The sequence below is a fragment of the Palaemon carinicauda genome, chromosome 25, assembly GCF_036898095.1.
Source record: "Palaemon carinicauda isolate YSFRI2023 chromosome 25, ASM3689809v2, whole genome shotgun sequence".
In the NCBI taxonomy this organism is placed as follows: domain Eukaryota; kingdom Metazoa; phylum Arthropoda; class Malacostraca; order Decapoda; family Palaemonidae; genus Palaemon; species Palaemon carinicauda.
In genome coordinates, this window is record NC_090749.1 from 31,110,450 (window position 1) to 31,131,009 (window position 20,560).

At 45.3% G+C, this 20,560-nt stretch overlaps 2 pseudogenes; one reads left to right on the forward strand and one right to left on the reverse strand.

Moving 5' to 3' along the window:
- Positions 1–2,069: 2,069 nt before the first annotated feature.
- Positions 2,070–3,832, forward strand: LOC137619214 (putative nuclease HARBI1; annotated as a pseudogene).
- Positions 3,833–4,059: 227 nt separating this feature from the next.
- On the reverse strand, positions 4,060–20,560 carry LOC137619215 (uncharacterized; annotated as a pseudogene).

Below are 20,560 nucleotides of genomic sequence, written 5' to 3' on the forward strand. Positions count from 1 at the left end.
GGAAAAATAACGAATTCTGGAAGCAGATTATTCAATGGAAATGTATGCCCACTCGTGTTCTGGGTTGGCCGACAGTACCAAGTAGTTCACCATATCAATGTATGAAATACTGGGAAAATCCTCAATATTTTGACTGAATGAATTCTGCATCTGGTATGGATCTAGGCCATCAATTAGATAGAGTTTCTGCTTATAAAAACGCTTATCATCACCCGACAATTGTTTGACAAAGTCACTCTCATTGTCCATATTCGCTGTAGCAGCTGCCATGTTTTCGCTTTGTATGTCCTCCAGCATGGCCGCCGGCGATTCCCAGTGACGTCATTGAAAGGACTCTATAGGACCCAAAAACCTCTGGCAGAAGATTATGGTCAGCTCTCTCCTTTGTATATTTTCCTTCCTGAATAATTGGAGAATCCAGAAGGTCCCAGTAGATCTCTTATTCCATTTAATACTGTAGATGACTTACCAACTGGTCCAGGCAATCAGAAACCTTGACTAACTAATCTAGGTCTCATACTCTTTGTATGTTTAGGGTCATTGTTAAATTTGAAACAGATTCTTTTCTCACTGCATAAAGTTATTATGTTTATAGCAAATATATTTCCCCAGAGTTTACTTATACCCTTAGTTTCTGTGTCCTGTCATTGGCCTTACAATCAGTTGGGTTGTATCACCAGGGGGACCTAACCTTGACCTTACAATTACATAGGCTTTATCATTAGGAAAGGCTTCAGTCGACTAGTTTTTGTGTTATTGAGGCACCAGTAAGGTAGCAATTTAAATCATGTGTAGGGAACTTACTGCCGTATGCTAAGAGAAAATATAGAGACAATAATATAGAACATAAACAGGCCCTATAAATTTAGGGTTCCCTATAATTTAAGGGGTGGTTCCAATACTATTTAAAGGGTGGCCCAGACATGCCTTTCGCAAGCCCTATAAATAAATAGTAGTCATGATATCAACTCTTTGCTGGTGAAAAACATTTATATTATCAAAAGATGTCTTACAAAAATAATAACATATACAAAGAAAGAAAAGCTATTGCACAGGTGGGCCAAACTTCATATTTTATGAGCTCGGAGTTCAAGCACAACACTATCAACAAAAGAAGCTTCTGCCAATTTTCACAGATAAGAATTTCTTGGATTATTTTTTTAGCATTGTAGTTCCTTGATAATAACTGGTGAATTACACCGTTTCAGAGTGAAAATGCAATATTATCAAGGCATCATAATAGGTAGATCGTTTTGTGGTGGTGTGAAACAAAGTAAGTAATAAAATAGTAGTTGCAAGTAAACTTGCCATTTGAATTCGTAAATAAATTACATTCTTTCAATAGATATGATAGGTCATGCATGGAAAAGGTGGTTTTTAACTGATGCTAAGATGTTCATCTGTTTTCAAGAGAAATTATTATATTTGTGCAAAGTTTACATTAGGTTTGGCTTGGAGAAGTTGAGAAATTCTGGTGACTAATCTAACAAAATCAAAGTAACCTAGGCAGGGGGTGACCCCTGAGACGGAATGCCAAAAAAGGCCTTATCCTTTAGGCTCTAGCAAAATGAACTAGTTTTCATCCACAATTTTGATTTTTTTAAATGATTTAGACATCTGGAGATGATTCCCAGGTTTTCAAGAATAATTAAACCAATGTGAACCTAATGTAGGAAATCATAGCTCCAAGTTGGTTGTGTTGGGCTGGTGATGGTAGCCTAACCAAGGGTTCGTTCATAACTTTATAAGATAATTTAGATGGTGTCTAGAGCAGGCCTAGAGTTGATTTCCAGCATGATCATCATCTGAAGTGTAAAAACCAATTTGAACCTAATTTGGGAATTTCATAGTGCATCTCAGTTTATGCCTAGTCTACTAAAGTGTAAGTTAGCTCTGCAGTGTGGACTGTGGAGGGCTGCTGTTGAGCTAGCCAGGGGTCAGGGGTAGCAGCTCAGGTTATGTAGAGTTAAACTCTAGGCTAACAAACATTTCATGAGTCTTACATTACACGTATACTTCATATATTTCAGCATGTACCGATAATTCCGTCATATCCGAAACCTTCAGCACTATCAGCATGGCCACATACGAAGGGTTTGACAGACCGAAGCAACCCATTCCATGCCATGACAGGGGAAGAATTTCTGATGAGGTTCCAATTCAGTAAAGAACGCACACTTTCATTGATTGCACAGCTAGAGGATCAACTGCCCCATGCTCTTAGCAACAGAGGTAGGGATGAGTTGTTATCACATTGTTTTTGTGCTTATATGTCAGGTGATGAGCTATTCGTGTGTGATGTAATGCTCATTTTTACTTATTTAACAACATTTCCTTAATGGTGATGTACCATGTAGGTACAGTACATAAGGTGCCTTTATTACCTGTAAGCACAAGCAAAAGTAATTGATATGTCTGTATACTGTACTGCAGTGATTCTCAACCAGTGTGCCAAGGCACAATGATATGCCACAAGATTATTAGAAGTGTGCTGCAAAACATTATCAAGGCACACCGGAAAAATGGGTATAGATTTTGGTTTTACATGAATGAAAAGTAATGCTTTCCAACTAATTCAAGCAGTATGGTGATATTTATTGTAGAATAAGTTCTTATTTATACACAGTTTTTTTTTGTCTGTAGTTCTATCTTATAATTACGTGTACAGCCTACCCTTTTAAATTTTTCCAAGTATACTGTATGCCGTGGTATTCTTATGAGATCTTAAGTGTGCCATTGGTAAAAAAAGGTTAAGGCATTTGCTGTACTTAGTTTACTTAGGCAAGTTATTTGGTTTCTGCTAAATGTGTTATTTGAAAGGTTATATGAAGCTACCTAGTGATATTATGCTTAATACAGTAAAAGATTATAAAATTTTTTGAGTAAAAAAAGCTGAGAATTATGCCTGGACATGGTTTGAGTGAAGTATTTCATGATTTTTTCTTTTTCCACAGGCTGTCCTGTGCCTTCTCACCTGCCGGTCCTAATTAGATTGAGATACATTGCCACTGGAAACGACCAACTTGGTATATCAGATTGGTGTGACATATCACAGTCTTTTGTTAGTAGATGTGTTGGCAAGGTAGCATATGCAATTGGAAGTTTGTGTGCATAGTTCATCATGTTTCCAGATCAAGATAATATTATCAAGATCAAGCATGAATTTATGACTATAACTGGAATACTAGGTGTAATTGGGTGCATTGACTGAGCTCATATTGCTATTGAGATGCCAAGTCACCCGCGTCCTGAAGTTTTCCGCAACAAAAAAGGCTATTTTTCATTCAATGTACAAGCAGTCTGTGGTCCTCAGTTGCAGCTGTACAACATTTTAGCTCGGTGGCCTGGCAGTGCATATGACATCGATATTTTTGGAAATAGTTGACTCTGTCAGGAACTCAAAGACGGTATTCTGCCTGGACACTTGTTGGGTGATAGTGGCTATCCATGTCGTGAATATTTGTTGACTCCTCTGACAGCTCCTCATGGCCGTGGAGAGAACCGCTATAATGCTTCTCACATAAGAACGCAAAAAAGTGTTTAGAGAGCATTTGGACTATTAAAAAGAAGATTTGCTTGCCTTGGAAAGAAAATGAGGACTTCTATGAGAAACACCAAACACATAATTGTTGCTGCTGCCGTTCTCCACAATTTGGCTATCGCCTACAGAGTACCTGAGCCAGATAATGTAATTCATTAACTTCATGATCCAGATGACCCAGAATCCCAAGGAAACACACAAGAGGATGAATTGAGGCAGCAACCTCAAGCAATGAGAAATATCCAAGGAGTCTTTAAAAGACAGTAAATCATCAGAGAATATTTTGCTTAGGAAAATAATCTATGCTTAAAGTTACCAAAAACCAAATTCAAAGTATGTATATACAGTACAGGTTTGGCAAATAAACCAGAGAGAGTTATTCGTAATTTTAATTTCCACAAAAATATACAGTAGAGTAGTCAAAATACATCGCAGACTAGAACACAATGCACAATTTCATCACAGCCGAAATATATATAATACTATATAACACTGAAAAAACTTGAAGTGACATTGGATCAGTTTAAAGCAATGAGTTTATCACAAATTCTTTTGGTTACCTGTCCTATTTCCTCTTTTACTTCCAACAGTTTCTTGCCTACATCAACCCAGATTTGATGAGCCTGGAGACAAAAGTTTACATTCTCATTTTCCTTTTTAAAGTTTTTTTTTTTTTAGTTTTTCTTTCTTAATCTCAACATCTAGGCTTAGGCTTTCTATTGCCTTTTCATGTTCCTTTCATTGCATATCAAGAGACGCTTCAAAGCTGGCCTCCTGAGTGAACTTTGTTGTTCGTCGGGACTTTCGGGCTGAGGTAAAATTTGATTGGCCAGGTGTTGGTGTGTATTCTGTTGGGGTGTCTCTGGCATTAAACTGTATAGAGGTGGGTATGTTTGTTTGAGTATCCAGTGTCACATTAGCTTCTTGAGAGGAGACTTTGCCAGCTGGTGTGCTCTGTGTTGTGCTGAATTCAGTTGAGGTGAGTTTGGGAGGTATTATGATGTAGTCTATAGAGTTGTTAGTGTGCTGTGCTGTTATTTGAGAATCAAACATTATCTCACATTTTTGCCCATCATTTCTGATACCAATCACAGTATGTGGTTGACCTGAAAAGACCAAAAAAAAAAAAAAAATAAATAAATAAATAAAAATAATGCTATGATTGTACTGGAAAACATTACATTTACAAACTGTGGGGCTACTAATTCCTCCTAATTCTATAAAAGATTCCCTAAAAGTAAAGCAAATATTATAGTGATGAATGATTTACCTAATCCTAATAATTACGCAGTTGTGGGTCACACCATGTTAGACATGATTCTTGTGCAGTAAGTTTATTAATTCACAAAAAAAAGGTTAGGTTATGGTGAAATTTGAGATAATTCCAAATGTGACATGGAAAGAGGATTTGCCTAGACCCCCTTGGCAGCTAAGGGAGGGGGGGGGGTGCACAGCAACCCACCTAGGAACTTAATTCAATGACAAGTTAGGCAGGTATTTAAGTTTATTCTGGAGCACTAGCCTAACATAAAACACCTACCTAACCTGGCACTAAATTGGTTATTTCCTAGCTGGGGGCTGTAGTCCCCATGCCCCCTTTTTTTATTCAACAGGGTTCCACCTTTATAACCTTACATTTTAGGCTAAGACAAACAACGTTTCTTCCATAATTTCAACTATATTAAATGCTTCCTTAAGACTTACGAGAATTAAACCAAATAGGAGCTAAACCAAATAGGAGCTAATTTAACTTCTTTATAAATTGATAGCTATGGGAAATGTGTAAAACAAGTGACTTCCTCTCAATTTTATGGTGAAAAATTAATAGAGAAACAAAACATCCAAGCAGAGCTCTCTGTAGAATTATCAAAGTAGGACTTACCAGTACTCTGAAGTGCATCACAGTCCAGTTCATTCTCCTGACCATCAAGGTCATCACTTATGATAGTAAGAATTTTAGCAGTCTCTTCATCTTCAGGCTTAGGAGGAGCACCAACACCTGTCCTCATAGTCTCTCGCTTATAGGCTGCATGCTGTTTCTTTGCTCTGAAATTTTTACAAGAGTTAAGTGGTTAAATGAATATTTTTGGGCTCAAGCCATGTCGTCCTGATGAAAGGATATGTGTAAAAGAAGTGACTTCCTCTCAATTTTATGGAAAAAAAAATGAATAGAGAAACAAAACATTTGTATGAAAATCAGTAAAATATGCAAAACATCCAAGCAGAGCTCTCTTTAGAATTATCAAAGAAGGACTTACCAGTACTCTGAAGTGCATCACAGTCCAGTTCATTCTCCTGACCATCAAGGTCATCACTTATGATAGTAAGGATTTTAGCAGTCTCTTCATCTTCAGGCTTAGGAGGAGCACCACCACCTGTCCTTATAGACTCTCGCTTATAGGCTGCATGCTGTTTCTTTGCTCTGAAATTTTTACAAGAGTTAAGTGGTTAAATGAATATTTTTGGGCTCAAACCATGTCTTCCTGATGGAAGGTTCCTTTTGGTAGTTTTCTAAGGGATATTTGGTTACAGTGATATTCCCAGAGAATTGATCACAGGTCTCCAGAATTCTAACTCCTGACGTGAATATCTTTGAAATTTTTCTTAAGGATATTGCTAATATCAGGGGACGTATATCTTGATATGACACATGGCAATCTTCACCCCGAATAGCGTTTTCGTTTCGAAGGGGAACAGTGGCGAGACTGAAGGGGAGCTGTTATCAAGGTTACCCTTCCTCCCGTACTATTAAAAGGCTCCAAGATGGCGCTCATTCCTTCTTTGGTAGCGATTTTGCACAGTGGTTTTTCCTTTTATCTAACATTCTTGATTGTTCTTGAGAGGATTTATTATGCATTCTCCAGCTTCTTCTGCCTCTGGAAAGTTGAGTATTTAATCTTTACAGTGTATAATTTTTAGCTCCTGCTTTAGACCGAAATTAGTTTAATTTAATGGGTTTATGGAGCTTGGCCAGTCACCGGAGGTGCCACATTGGGCGCTGTCGTTCATCATGCATGTGTTATTTAGTCAGCAGAATGACATTTCCGGTTCTAATGGCATTAATAAATTATGAAAGCTATTTAGTCACAACTATACTAGTGAAGATATGATTATGCATACAAATTTCCTCTTCCTTATATGTCAATCGTATATGTTAGAGTTTCGGCGATTTAGGTAATCTCGCCCGTGCTAGGCTACCTAGCCTAAGCGCTTTAGTATACTTTCATACATTATCCCTGTTTACCCTCGTGTATCGTTTTATCAATTCAACAGGAGATAGTATATCTCCTAAATTTATTTATATAACTCGATACTCCTCTCCTGTGGAGATTTAAGGGTAATCCCTCCTTCCCTCTGAGTGCCGCAATGGGCGAGAACCCCCTCTTGGTCTCGCCATAGAATAGTCACTCCGGCTTGACTAGGCTATTGTTTTCTGTCTTCAACCCTTGCCGGCGAGTATCCCGGCTTAGGTTTTTGACAAAACCTCTGAGTATTCAGTCTTTATGACGGCAGATGAGGTGCAGGACGAGAAATCACTCCCCTGGCGGCTTAGAGCTGCCGGCATAGGAGGCTAAGCCTCCCTAGGCCGCACTCTAAGTGGTAGTATAATGCTGCCACCTTCTCCCCTGCGGTCTAGAAGACTAGACCGGACTGGTGCCGCCAGGTACTACCCAGCCGGCAACATGCCCGCCGGACCGGTGCCACCAGTTGCAAGCCTAGCCGGCAACATGCCAGCTGAACTACGGTATATGATTATACAGTAGCCAGTATATTTGCAGTATAGTATATACTGCCATCAGAAAACTATGGTATATATTATACAGTAGTTATTTTCCAACATATTTTGTGTATTCTTTCACAGTCTATTGTTGAGACCAATTCTATATTGAAAGAAAGAATTCCTTCAATACACTGTTAAGTAATCAGTTGATAACTTACCCCACAATATCAAATAATTTAAGAAGGGTCAGTGTTAGTATATGCTTATTCTATCGCCAGAGGTTAGAACCCTTCTCTTGTGAGTTTGCCTTGATAAGGAAACTCTAAAAACATGACAAATTCGTAGGTAATTTGTTTTTTTCCTAACTATACAAACCTTAGCTATTTAATATGGGTAATTACTTCGGCGTAGCTGAAATGACGAGCCATTAGATTTTTAACGGGGGTTTACTACCCCACCGCTAGTTAGCGTGGGGTAGGGAGGGGGTAGCTTACTACCCCCCCCCCCCCCCACACACACACACCTGTGAATACTTCACTTAGCTTAGAGGTAGGACTTCACAGGGGGCAGGGCTGGCGGGCAAGTTTGATTAAATATATAAGGTTTGTATTGTTAGGAAAAATACAAATTACCTACAAATTTGTCATTTGTTCTGTAACTGAAATACAAACCACGCTATTTAATATGGGTAACTCCCCCCTTAGGAAGGGTGGTATGTCCCGACCATTACTGGCTTTGGCTTTGCCCGGGGACTCCATATTTGAGTGTGTAAGTACTCAATAATAAGGATTCCCTGCGCCTCGCTAGCATTTGCTGTGCAATTGCTGCGGCCTGCACAAGCTGTGTGTAAAGGTAAGTAGTGTGACCAGTCCTAGGAAGTTGACCTGGAGTTCTTCAGATGGATTTCTAGGCTAGGACTCTCCCAATACCACCTCGTCAGCGTATGGGGACGTGACAGTATTAACCTTAATACTAGGAACATATGGAAGCATGGTTTACCTGCAGAGGTTTGAGGTCAGCTGTGCAGAGAACCCAGGATGCTGCTTTCTCCAAGGGAGGAGAGGATGAAGAAAAGAATAAGGGCCAGACAAACCTTTTCATTCATGCAGACTAAGACCAGGTAACAATGCCCTCTACCCTCTGCTACCTGTCCAATAAGGAGCCTGAGGTCTAGACCAGCTGTTGTGCAGCCACCACAGGGCCGATAGAGAACGTATCGAGTCTCCTGTGTGTCACGTCTTGCATGTAGTGGGCTGTGAAGGTCATCTGACGCTTCCACACGCCAGCTTGCAGGACCTGCGTCACCGAATAGTTTTTCTTGAAAGCCAGGGACGTAGCTACGCCCCTAACATCATGTGCTCTAGGGCGACGTGACGGAGGAGGGTCAGGATTCACCTTGCGAATCCAGGCCGAGATGGTATTCTTGGTGGCCCTCCTCTTCGTTCTCCCGGTGCTCACAAATAAGGCTTGCACCTGGGGACGAACTGCAACCGTTCTCTTAAGATACAGCCTCTGACTCCTTACTGGGCACAGTAGGAGATGGTCTGGGTCATCTGTTAAAGAACGAAGACTCGATACCTGGAAAGAGTCGAACCGAGGGTCTGGCAATCCCGGACTCTGGGTATTGGCAACAAACTCAGGGACGAACCTGAACGTTACCTCCCCCCATCCTCTTGAATGGGCGATGTCGTATGAGAGACCATGAAGTTCGCCGACTCGCTTGGCCGAGGCCAAAGCTAGCAGGAACACCGTCTTCCAAGTAAGGTGGCGATCTGAAGCCTTGCGTAATGGTTCGTAGGGAGGTCTCTTAAGAGACCTGAGAACTCAAACCACGTTCCATGGAGGAGGTCTCACTTCCGACTGAGGGCAGGTAAGTTCATAACTCGGTATACAAACCCGTTCAGGGTTGAGAGGTCGATGAGTGGTCTCCAGCCTCCAGACGCCTTCTTTACAAGAAAGAGTTGACTGTAGAAGCCTGGGGACCCGTCGACTACCTCTTGGAGAGCGTCCTTCTTCAACATGGTCTCGACTTCTGCCCGAAGGGCTTGCCCCCTTACCGATCCCATGGTAACCGGGAGCTCAACGACACTGGATTCGCTGTCAGGGGAGGTAGAGATATTGTGAACGGGACGCGATATTGCTGACCGATCATGGAGATTGTCCAGGGATCTGCCCCAAGTTGCTACCAACTTGTTGCGCAACTCTGTAGTCATCCCCCCACTGGTGGACATGCAGGGGGACTGCCAATCCTAGCGTTTGCGGCCTCGGCCGCTCCCTCTAGGATTTTTTCCTCCCCTGGAGGACTTTTTGCCCCTCTTGCCCTTGGCAGGAATGAACTTAGACACCTTTGTCTTTGCTGCTGTTGCCTTCTTAGCATTCTTGGCGGGACGGGGCTGTTTGGTTGCTTGAGGTTTGTAGGGCCTCGATGTTATGGCCCTATGGAGAAGGGAATCCTAGTTGGATTTCCTCCACCTCTCAGCGGCTTGCTCCACGTCCTTAGGCTCAAACAGATTCTTACCGAGGACGGAAGAATGTCTGAGCCTGCTCACGTCGGTACTGGGAACCTTTTGATGGAATCTCTCAGCCACTTCGTCCTGTTGTTTCAGGATCGTGTTAGCCCACAAGCTCGAGACTTGGTGGGCTAGAAACTCGATGGTCCGCGTGCCTGAGAGCAAAAAAGTCTCCAATGCCCTCCTGGTGCTTTCCTTGGACAAGTCCTCAGACCGCACCCGGATGCCCAGAGACCCTAGGCAGATATCCAGCCACGACGTTGCCTGCAGGGCACACTTCGCAACCTTCTCCTGGCTTAAGATCTCTGTTGCCGAATACGAGACGTGCCGGTTGGAGAGTCTCTCTAGAGGGACTCCCCAGATTAGCTCTTCCAGATAATGGTGCAAAGGAAGAGCTAAACAAGTCTCCTCCAAGATCTCAAAGTACCTCCTCTGATGGACTCGAGGAGGAGGGAGGAGCTTATTACCGGTGCTGGACTTGCTGGAAGAGGCAAGCGCAGAGAGCTGGCCTTCGACCTTATCTCTGACACTCTTCAACCCCTGTGACCAGGGCAAAGCTGCACTGGCCCTAGAAGGCTTCTGGGTACCGTAGACTCGGTCCAAGACCGTGTCCTTGGCCTCACCAGAGGGGAAATCTGGGTCCGGAAACCCGTTGAGATTTCTCATGAGGGTCAGAACTTGCCAGATCGCATGTTCTGACTCAAAGCTCTCCTCCCGAAGGGCTAGGAGCAAAGTCTCCTGACCCCAGAGGCTCTTCCTGGGGGGATTTGTGGACTTTCTCCGAAGGTCTGTCTGGCTCCTGTCTGATCCTTGCCTTCGGCTCTCTCCTAGGAGGGATACAGGACTCTAGTAACGATGGTGGAAGGCTCTTTTCAACCCCAATGCGGGAAGATTTCTCGGGAGGAGGCGGAGTTTCCCCCATTGGTGCAATGGGGGAAAGACCCGCCTCATCCGAATCCCCAGAGGACGGAAAATCCTCGTCCGCAGGGAAGGAGAGAAAGTCTTAGGGGGAGAGGGAGCCTTTCACAAACACTTCCGAGGAGACAGTTTAGCCCTAAGAGAAGTCACCACAGAGGGAACTCCTCTCTTCCTCTTCAGGGGAGAAAAAGCTGCCACTGCTTTGTGACCTAGTTCAGAGAATACAGGCTTAAAAGCCTGTATGACAGCTCTGACAATAGTCCCAAACCAGGGCTGCTGGCTGACAGTCGCACTGTCAGACACTCCCTCTGGAGCGAAGGGGATCGTTCGATCCCTAGGGGGAGTAACTACACGAGGGTCCACCTGAAGAGATGCTGAAAAGAAAAAGGAGTCCTTGGACCTGTCCGGAAACCTCCACCCCCCCTCCGACGAGCACGCTGTTCTGTGCTTGCGGGGAGGGGAACGAGAAGACGATGACCTGGCCGTCTGATGCCCCGAGGTTTCGCGTGTTGGATCGCGCTGGCGATCATGCTGCAACTCGCGCTGGTGGTCGCGCGATGGGCCCTGTCCTGGGTTACGTGGGGGATAATGTTCGCGGGCGTGGGCATGGGCGCGCGAAGGCGATAGCGAGGGCGAGCGAGGGCGCGTGGGAGAGCGATGGCGCGCAGGTGATGGAGCGCGGGTTTGTGCAGGGGGCTGGGTGAGCGCTGGCGCAGGCGTGCAGGAACCTGCTGAAGGGCCCGTGAGGGCGAAACTGTTGCGCGCACGCAGGAGAAATATCTCTAGCGCGCGGTCGTGTGGCGCGTGGATCTGGATAAAGCAGAGGGAGAGGGCGTGTTTGTGCAACCTCGTAGGCGCGCGATGGAAACTGCGCACGCTGGTGCTCAGGTGAGCGCTGGTGAGCAGGAGAAACAGGAAATGCGCTCTGATCCGGAGATCTTGGGCGCGCGTGGCGCACAGGAGATCGTGGCGCACAGGAGATCGTGGGCACGCATGGCGCGCATCAGGATACGGGCGCACAGGAGTGCGCTGTGGGGCTGGAGAGCGCTGAAGTCCCTGTGAGCGCCTGTGCGGTAACTTAGGAGACTCCAGGGCGTTGCGCTGATGCGCAGATGTGCGCTGATGCGCAGATGTGCGCTGATGCGCAGATGTGCGCTGATGCGCAGATGTGCGCTGATGCGCAGATGTCCGCTGGCGCGCCAGTGAGCGCTTGCGCGCTATATCAGGAACTTCTGCAACTGCGCGCTTGAGCCCAGATGTGCGCTGAGGCACTGGAGTGCGCTGAAGTTCTGGAGAGCGCCTGTGCGCTAACGCAGGGACCTCCTTAAGAGCGCTGACGTGTAGGAGAGAGCTTGCGCGCTGTAACAGAAACAGATGGCAGAGGTGCGCGCTTGTGCGCAGGTGAGCGCTGGCGCGCTATTGCGGGAACTGCTTGTGCGGGTTGGCGCGCAGGTGGTCGTGGGCATGCAGGGGAACCCTGGCGCGTAGACACAGGATCCATAGCAGGAGTGAGTACGCGTGCAGGTGGGCGCTGGGGCGCTAAGTCAAGAATAACTGCAACAGGTCGATGGTGCGCAGGGGTTATCTGGCCCTTAAGGGACTGAGACACAACTTTGCGCTCAAGTCCCTTGTGCCCCAAAGGGACTGTTGCCTGTGTCATAACAGGGTGTGTAGGCGCCCAACAGCGCATCAGCAGCCTGGAAAGGCGACAGCAGGTCAGCAGGTCTGGAGGGCGAAAGGTCATTGTGTCCTGAGTAAGGACGACCTTCCAGCGAAGGAGATTGCGAACGATCTCTGGAGAGGTCCAAGGTGATAGCTGGCACGATCGGCGAACGACGAGTCTCCCCAGGGTAGGATTGCGGGAATGACGAGCCGAAGAGGCGCCTCCTCACTCTCTTGTGAAGAGAAGGAAGGCCTCTATGGTGAAGGGGAGGACAAGCCTTTTGCCTTATACGCCCTCTAGGGGCCTTGGGATCAGCAAGCTGACCATCAGCAGGCCTCCGAAGAGGAGTCTCTGTAAGTGAACTCCCTCAAGGGGGAGAATCACCAGCAGGAGAGACCGTAGGACTTAGTTCCTCCCTCGAAAAATGTTCGGAGGGAGAAACTAAGCCTTCAGCTACTGCAGCAACAACAGGACCAGGGGCTTGAGAAGACACATCAGAGGCCTCCGTCACAAGAACGTCAACGATAGACAGAGGATCTATCTCTGCTAACGTCGGCGATTGTTTGACAGCCGCTCCTAACTTGATGATGTCAAACCCTGAAGCCCCTAGGAGGCCCAAAGCTGTAAAAAATCATCATTATTCACAGACAGAGGGGGAGCTGCCTCGCTATGGGAGGCAAAGCCCTCTTCCGCATCCCGGGATTGGTCAACAGAACTACGGCCTACGCTACCACTAGACGGCTTCTCGGAAGAAACCGATCGAGTGGGAGCTTCGGAGGAGGTTTGGGCTACGGAAGAAGAGTCCTTGGGATTTTCTCTCTTCAAAGAAACCTTTGAAGGAGAAATATCCCGTTTGGACTTGTTCTTCTGGCGCCGGGCAAACCTCTCCCACTGGGAGGTAGACCACTCCCTACACTCACCACATACGTTACCACTATCACACCGTTGGCCCCTACAATGAGGACACAAGGTGTGGGGATCTGTGTCAACCGCCGACATAAATGTGCCACAAGGGCGCCCAGGTAACCCAGGACACTTACACATGAGGGCAGAGGCCAACTTCACAACACTCTTGAAAAAGGAAAAGCAAAAACAGATTAATGGCTGACAAAAAGCGAGGGTGAAAGCGGACACGTCCGTCTGCCACCCGGGCCAAAAGCAAAGTGAAGTATTCAAAGGTGTGTGTGAGGGGGGGGGGTGTAACAAGCTACCCCTCCCTACCCCCCGCTAACTAGCGGTGGGATAGTAAACCCTCATTGAAAATCTAATGGCTCGTCATTTCAGCTACGCCGAAGTAATTACCCATATTAAATAGCGTGGTTTGTATTTCAGTTACGGAACCACTTAATATTAGGGGGAGGTCACAGCAATTGTCTGGACAGGAGGCACAAGTATATGTCTTTTCTATTTCCTTTTTAGCTTACTATCCTCAGCTATAATGGTTAAAATATCAATATTTTGCATAACCTGTTTATCATGTGTGATAAACAACCGCACACTCATTTAATTTTCCTTTCTTTACAGGAGGAAACCTAAATGAAGTGCGAGGTGATCTTCTGTAACCACAGGAGTAGGAACTTCTGTGGTCACAAAGTGTAGAGGTCTCATGCCGCCTGCACCTGCGGTCCTGGGACCCCCAAGACTGCAACATCTGCTTGGCTTTGGTGGCTGAAGGTTTCGACGACCCCAAGTCAACGGAGTCGAGGGATGCAGCACAAGAAAAGATGCGCAAATGGGTACGAGAGTTCCAGAACTCTCCGGGACCTGTACCTACCTAACGACAGGATACGTAGCTTACTGTTCCCGAAGGCGGGTAGTGAAACTGTCGTGCTCCAAACACGACCCGGACCTCCCTGCGTCCAGATTGCCATCGAGACGGATGTCAGTGAGGCGTTGAGAGGCATAGACATCCGCCAGGAGGAAAGGATGTCTGAAGTGTTCACGGACACTGAAAAGGATCTACTTAAGGATGATCCCGAGGTGGAGTCTACTCTACCTCTTGAAGAAGAAGAAGTTGAGATGGAGTCCCTTCCGTCTGTGCTGGCACTGGAGCCGACACCCTCTACATTTTCTGCTTCTACCCCTCCATTGAACAACATGAGCCAGGCAGTTTTGGCTCATATTACGGCCTTAATGGAGAATATTCGCAAGCAAGGCGAAGCAATGGAAGCGAGGCTCGAGAAAGAGCTCCGTGAAGCTCGAATTACCTCCTCCTGAGGGTCCTTCAAGCGACCCAGAGTTCAAGACCTCCCACCCTGCTCCGATACGAATCCCTGGAGGTACGCAGAGTTTATGCCGATTACTAACAGTAAGCTCTACATCTCTGAGAATATGGGAGCCGTCCCCTTAGATGAGATTCAGTTCTGGCAAAGCTTTAATGCTTACCCTGACTGCTTCATTCGTCTGAAGCAGGAGCCAGCGACAAATGAGGAGACGGAACTGATGGAGGTCATGGTTTTCGACCACGACAAGGCACAGGCTTTCTTGTCGAGCAGCCTGAAGAAGGCTGGTTACACAAACTCAAAAGTGTCCGCCTTGAGCGAGAAACACCCTACCTTTCTTGCTCCTGCTTCAATAGCCTTCCCCTTTATATCGAAGGCTTTTAAGGCTGTTGTCAAGGCAGTGGAGGCAGACAAACTATGCCCTGCAAAAGAGAAGTGCAGGCCTCTGTCGTTATCCCTACCCATGGAAGATAAGGAATGGAATAAAGTCCACCTAACCTTCTCAGTAGGGAAGTTGGATGCAGATATCGCGGGACGAGAGTTCAGCGAAAAATCTCCCGAAACTGTCAGACTTTCTCTTGCACAGGGAGCAAGAGACAAAGGAGAGACTTGTGGCATCCCTATCCCTACAGAACTGCAAAGAGATGTGTGCAGGCTTAAAAAGCACCCCGGATATGCTCAAGGTCCTGGCCAAAATGCACATGGCCACCTTAGTCAAGGACCTGTACACCTTTATGAAGGCTAGGAGAACCTGTAGGGAGTTCGTCTTTACTGCAGCAAAAGCAAAATACAAACCCAGGAAGCTGATGTCTTCCAACATCTGGGGTAAAGCCCTCTTCCCAAATGAAGTGGTTAAGGAGGTAGTTGAGAAAGCCGCCACGGAGAATAGGAACCTTCTCCAGAAGTGGGGCATTTCATCTAAAAGGAAGTGTTCCCCGGATGCGGGTCCCCAACCTAAAAGGAAGACCAAGAAGCCTAGACTACCCTCCCGGCCTGCCAAGCAACATCCTACAGTCACCATGATTGCGGTGCCCCAAGTGGTTGCTCAACCACAGACCACATTCCAAGTGGTGCCTCAGCAGCTGGTTGTCCAGTCACCAGCATTCAACCCTGGGTTTGAGAAGTAAACCACTACCATTCGTCCGAAAGGTAGAGGCTCACGACAGAGCTCCTCAACACCCCTCACGGGGTAGGGGAGGACGCGGTCAGGGAGGTAAACCCTCTGGACAATCGAAGCAATGAGATACTTTAGGTAGGAGGGAGGTCCAACACTTTCAGGATCATTGGACCTTCGATCCTTGGGCTCACAGCCTAATAAAGAATGGACTAGGATGGAGATGGAACAAGCTTCCACCATCATTTCCTCAATCCTTCCAGCACTCCACCCCCTCATTGGAAGAATATACCTTAGAACTCTTGAGCAAACAGGTTATAAGGAGAGCAAGGTCCATCAAATTTCAGGGAAGGCTGTTTTGTGTTCCCAAGAAGGACTCACAAACTCAGAGTCATTCTGGACTTGTCGCCACTCAACAACTTCATCGAGAACAAAAGTTCAGGATGTTAACCCTTCAGCACATAAGGACCCTGTTACCAAAAGGGGCGTACACAGTCCTAATATCCCTGGCAGATGCTTACTGGCATCTCCTTGTCAGCCGCCCCCTCTCCTCCTACCTATGATTCAAGCTACAGAAGTAAAGTATGTATTCAGAGCCATGCCCTTCGGAATAAACATAGCCCCAAGGATCTTCACGAAACTTGCATACGCAGTCATTCAACAACTACGCCTAGAAGGCGTTCAGGTAGCAACGTACCTGGACGACTGGCTGGTGTGGGCAGCATCCAGGATGGCTTGTCTGCAAGCATCCAAAAAGCTGATCCAGTTACTGGAACATCTGGGATTCATGATCAACTTCAAGAAGTCTCGACTCTCTCCAGATCAGGAGTTTCAATGGCTGGGAATCCATTGGAACTTGAAGTCACACCGCTTCTCCATTCCCCCACAGAAGAGGAGAGAGATTGCGGGGTCTGTTGAGAGACTACTGAAATCCAACAGGATCTCAAGACGCCAACAGGAAAGAGTACTGGGCTCTCTCCCCTTTGCAGCAGTAACAGACCTAGTGCTAAGAGCACAGCTGAAAGATGCTTCAGGCGTCTGGAGAAGATACGCATCAAATGCTCGAAGAGATCTCCAAAGACCGATACCGACCTTACTGCGATCACTTCTCAAGCCTTGGTCGAAGGACAAGAGACTAACGAGAACTGTACCCTGGCAACCGTCTCCACCATCAGTAACCATCCACACGGATGCCTCGATGGAAGGATGGGGAGGTCACTCCCACCAAAGAAAAGACCAAGGGACTTGGTCATCCCTGTTCATGACCTTTCACATCAATATTCTGGCGGCCATGACAGTCCTCTTGTCATTGAAAAAACTCTCCCTTCGCATATCAGCCCACATTAGGCTGCTCTTGGACAACGAAGTGATAGTGAGATGTCTGAGCCGAGAAGGCTCGAGATCGCCCCACATCAACCATATGATGTTAGCCATCTTTCGTTTATCGAAGAAGAATAGATGGCACTTATCAGCAGTTCACCTACAAGGGTTCCACAATGTGACGGCGGACGCTCTATCCTGGCTAAAGCCGACAAGAGTCAGAATGGTCCCTAGACGCAGACTCATTCTCCTTCATCTTGTAACAAGTACCGGAACTGCAGATCGACCTCTTCGCGATGAGCGACAACAAGAAACTATCTCGATATGTAGCCCCATACTAGGACCCTCTGGTAGAGGCGACGGACACCATGTCCCTCGACTGCAACGAATGGTCCTTGATTTACCTGTACCCTCAAACCAATCTCCTACTGAAGGTCCTCAACAAGCTGAGATCCTTCAAGGGAACAGCAGCTCTATTAGGCCCCAAGTGGCCCAAGAGCAAGTGGTTCCCTCTGGTAATGGAACTGAAGCTGAGGCTGGTCCCTCCTCCAAACCCTGCTCTATCTGAACTGGTTCAGAAGTCGACTGTCTTCGCTTCATAACAGAGAACCTAAACCCTTCTTCTCATGATTTTCTCACCTTAGCGGTTAAGAAAAGATTTTGGATCTCAAAAGGCAGTATAGACTTCCAAGAAGAATACAAGTCAAAGTCAACTAGAAGACAATGCGAATCGTCTTGGAAAAAGTGGGTTGCTTTTGTTAAAGCAAAAAACCCGAAAGAAGTCTCAATAGACTTCTGCCTGTCCTTCTTCATCCGCCTTCATGAACAAGGGCTAGCTGCCAACACGATAACTACGTGTAAGTCAGCCTTGACTAGACCTCTTCTATACGCATTCCAAGTGGACCTGACGAACGAAATCTTTAACCAGATCCCGAAAGCATGCGCTAGACTTAGACCAGCAGCACCTCCGAAGCCCATTTCTTGGTCCTTGGACAAGGTCCTACACCATGCCTCAATCTTGAACAATGAAAATAGTTCTCTTTAGGATCTTACCCAAAAAGTTATTTTCCTGTCCGCTATAGCCTTAGGAGCTAGAGTAATGAAATAGTAGCCATATCAAGAGGTAAGGGCCATATTCATTTCATAGAAGCGGGAAAGCTGAAACTCTTTCCTGATCCTACCTCTCTCGCCAAGAATGAGGTACCCACTAAGAGATGGGGTTCCTGGAAAATCTGCCCTCTGAAGGAAGATGTCTCTCTGTGTCCAGTAGAATGTTTAAAGGTCTATCTTCGAAGAACTTCAGACTTCAGGGGAGGTCATCTCTTCAAAGGAGAAACCTCGGGATTGAACTTGTCCCTAAAACAACTGAGGGCGAAGCTCAGGTACTTCATTCGCAGAGCGGATCTTGACAGTACACCCGCAGGTCATGATCCAAGAAAAATTGCTTCCTCACTGAATTTTTTTCAATATATGGACTTCGAGCGTCTTCGCTCATATACTGGATGGAAGTCATCCAGAGTGTTCTACAAACATTATGCGAAGCAAGTGCACGAACTGAAGCATTACGTGGTGCCGGCAGGTAGTGTAGTAAAACCTGTCGTCTAGTGCTGCGATGAACAGTGAATTGATGGGGACTATCAATTTGGGTGAAAAGGTGTTGACACCTCCAGTACAATATATTTCATATGAGTGACACCATGGTGACACTAGGACTGTTCAAAATTTTCAGGTGTAGAATTATACAGATAACACTTGTGTCATATGTACATTGTACACAGTGTTGATAGTATCCAACATTTACTGAAATTATATTGATAAATTCTCCAAATTTTTCAATTTTTAAAGTGGCCTTAACCTTTTCTTCCCTTTCAGGTAGAAAAACTTTATCTGTAATTGTTGTATGTATAATTCTATTCTACATTTACACTTGGTATCCAATTTACTCGTTTAGCCTAAATAAATGACAAGAAGTGTAATTGCGTCCTATTTCGCCCTGCAAATAACACAATAAAAATAGCCAGATTTCTTTACTTAATTTCCTAAGTAAACCTTATATTATTGGAATAAATGAAACAAATAGGTCTGATTGATACTTATATTTGTTCCTACAATGTACAAATATTGAGACTTTTTTTTACTGTCTAACACGACACTTCCCTGCAGGGGGCAGGAAGCACTAACATTGTTCCATGATTAGTGGTAATGACGTATAACAGTATCGTCATATCTCTCAAGTCTCTATGACCATATAAAAATTGTCCCAAGGTCAAGTCACTTATATAAATCCAGAGATACAGTACTTTCTAGTAATTCTCTGGTAAACTTCCATCAGAACGACATGGCTTTAGCCCAAAAAACGGATTTTGAAGCAGCGCGAAAAATCTATTTTGGCTAAGCTGGCCATGTCGTCCTGATGAACTCGCCCTCCTTTTCCAGAGAAAAGGCTTAGGCAAGATCCTTCCCAAAACTACTATATCTGTAGCACCATGCTCAATGCTACAAGGAATGAGCGCCATCTTGGAGCCTTGTAATAGTACGGGAGGAAGGGTAACCTTGATAACGGCTCCCTTTCAGTTTCGCCACTCTTCCCCCTCGAAACAAAAAAGCTATTCGGGGTGAAGATTGCCATGTGTCGTATCAAGATACACGTCTCCTGAGATTATGCAATATCCTTAAGAAAAATTTTATGGATATTTGCGCCAGAAGTTAGAATTCTGGAGACCTGTGGTCAATTCTACCTTGGAAAGCTACCTAAAGGAACCTTCTATCAGGACGACATGGCCATCTCACCCAAAAATAGATTTTTTGCTTCATTTCAAAGTCTGTTCTTTGTTCCAAACAATTAGGCTAACCAGTATATACCCTGAAATTAAACCAAACAATTAGGCTAACCCTTAGATAGCCTTAAATTAAGAAGAAAAGCCAAGTAATTAGGCTAAATAGTATATAGCCTGAAATTAAGACCAAAAAATTAGGCTAACCAGTATATAGCCTTGAATTAAGAATAAATGCCAAACAATTAGGCTAACCAGTAGATAGCCTGAAATTAAGACCAAATAATTAGGCTAACCAGTATATAGCCTTAAATTACGAATAAAATCCAAACAATTAGGATAACCAGTATGAAGTCTTAAATTAAGAATAGTACAAACTGCAATGAGAATTATTTATTTGCTCAGCATTTGAAAAGTACATTATTCCTTACATATAGCCTAAATAAAACTGGCCCTCGCCAATCCCTAAGCTGATGCTTGCTTACGTATGCAGGAAGTGAGTCAAAAGTACTATTACTTTAATATGTTTATGAATACTTACTTTCCTTTTGCATTCCCCCAGACTTTCTTCAGCTGTTGCTGGCTTCTTGGTGGTCCATAACAAGCAGCATTAAATAAGCTAGTGACTTCTTCCCATGCTGTTTTTTTCCGATGGATGATGGGGAAGTCATATCTCTTATTGAATAATATGTCGCTTCTTTCCTCTATCATGGTCACCAGCATCGTTCTCTCATTTGCAGTTATATATCTTGCTCTTATACCATCCTTTTCTGCCAT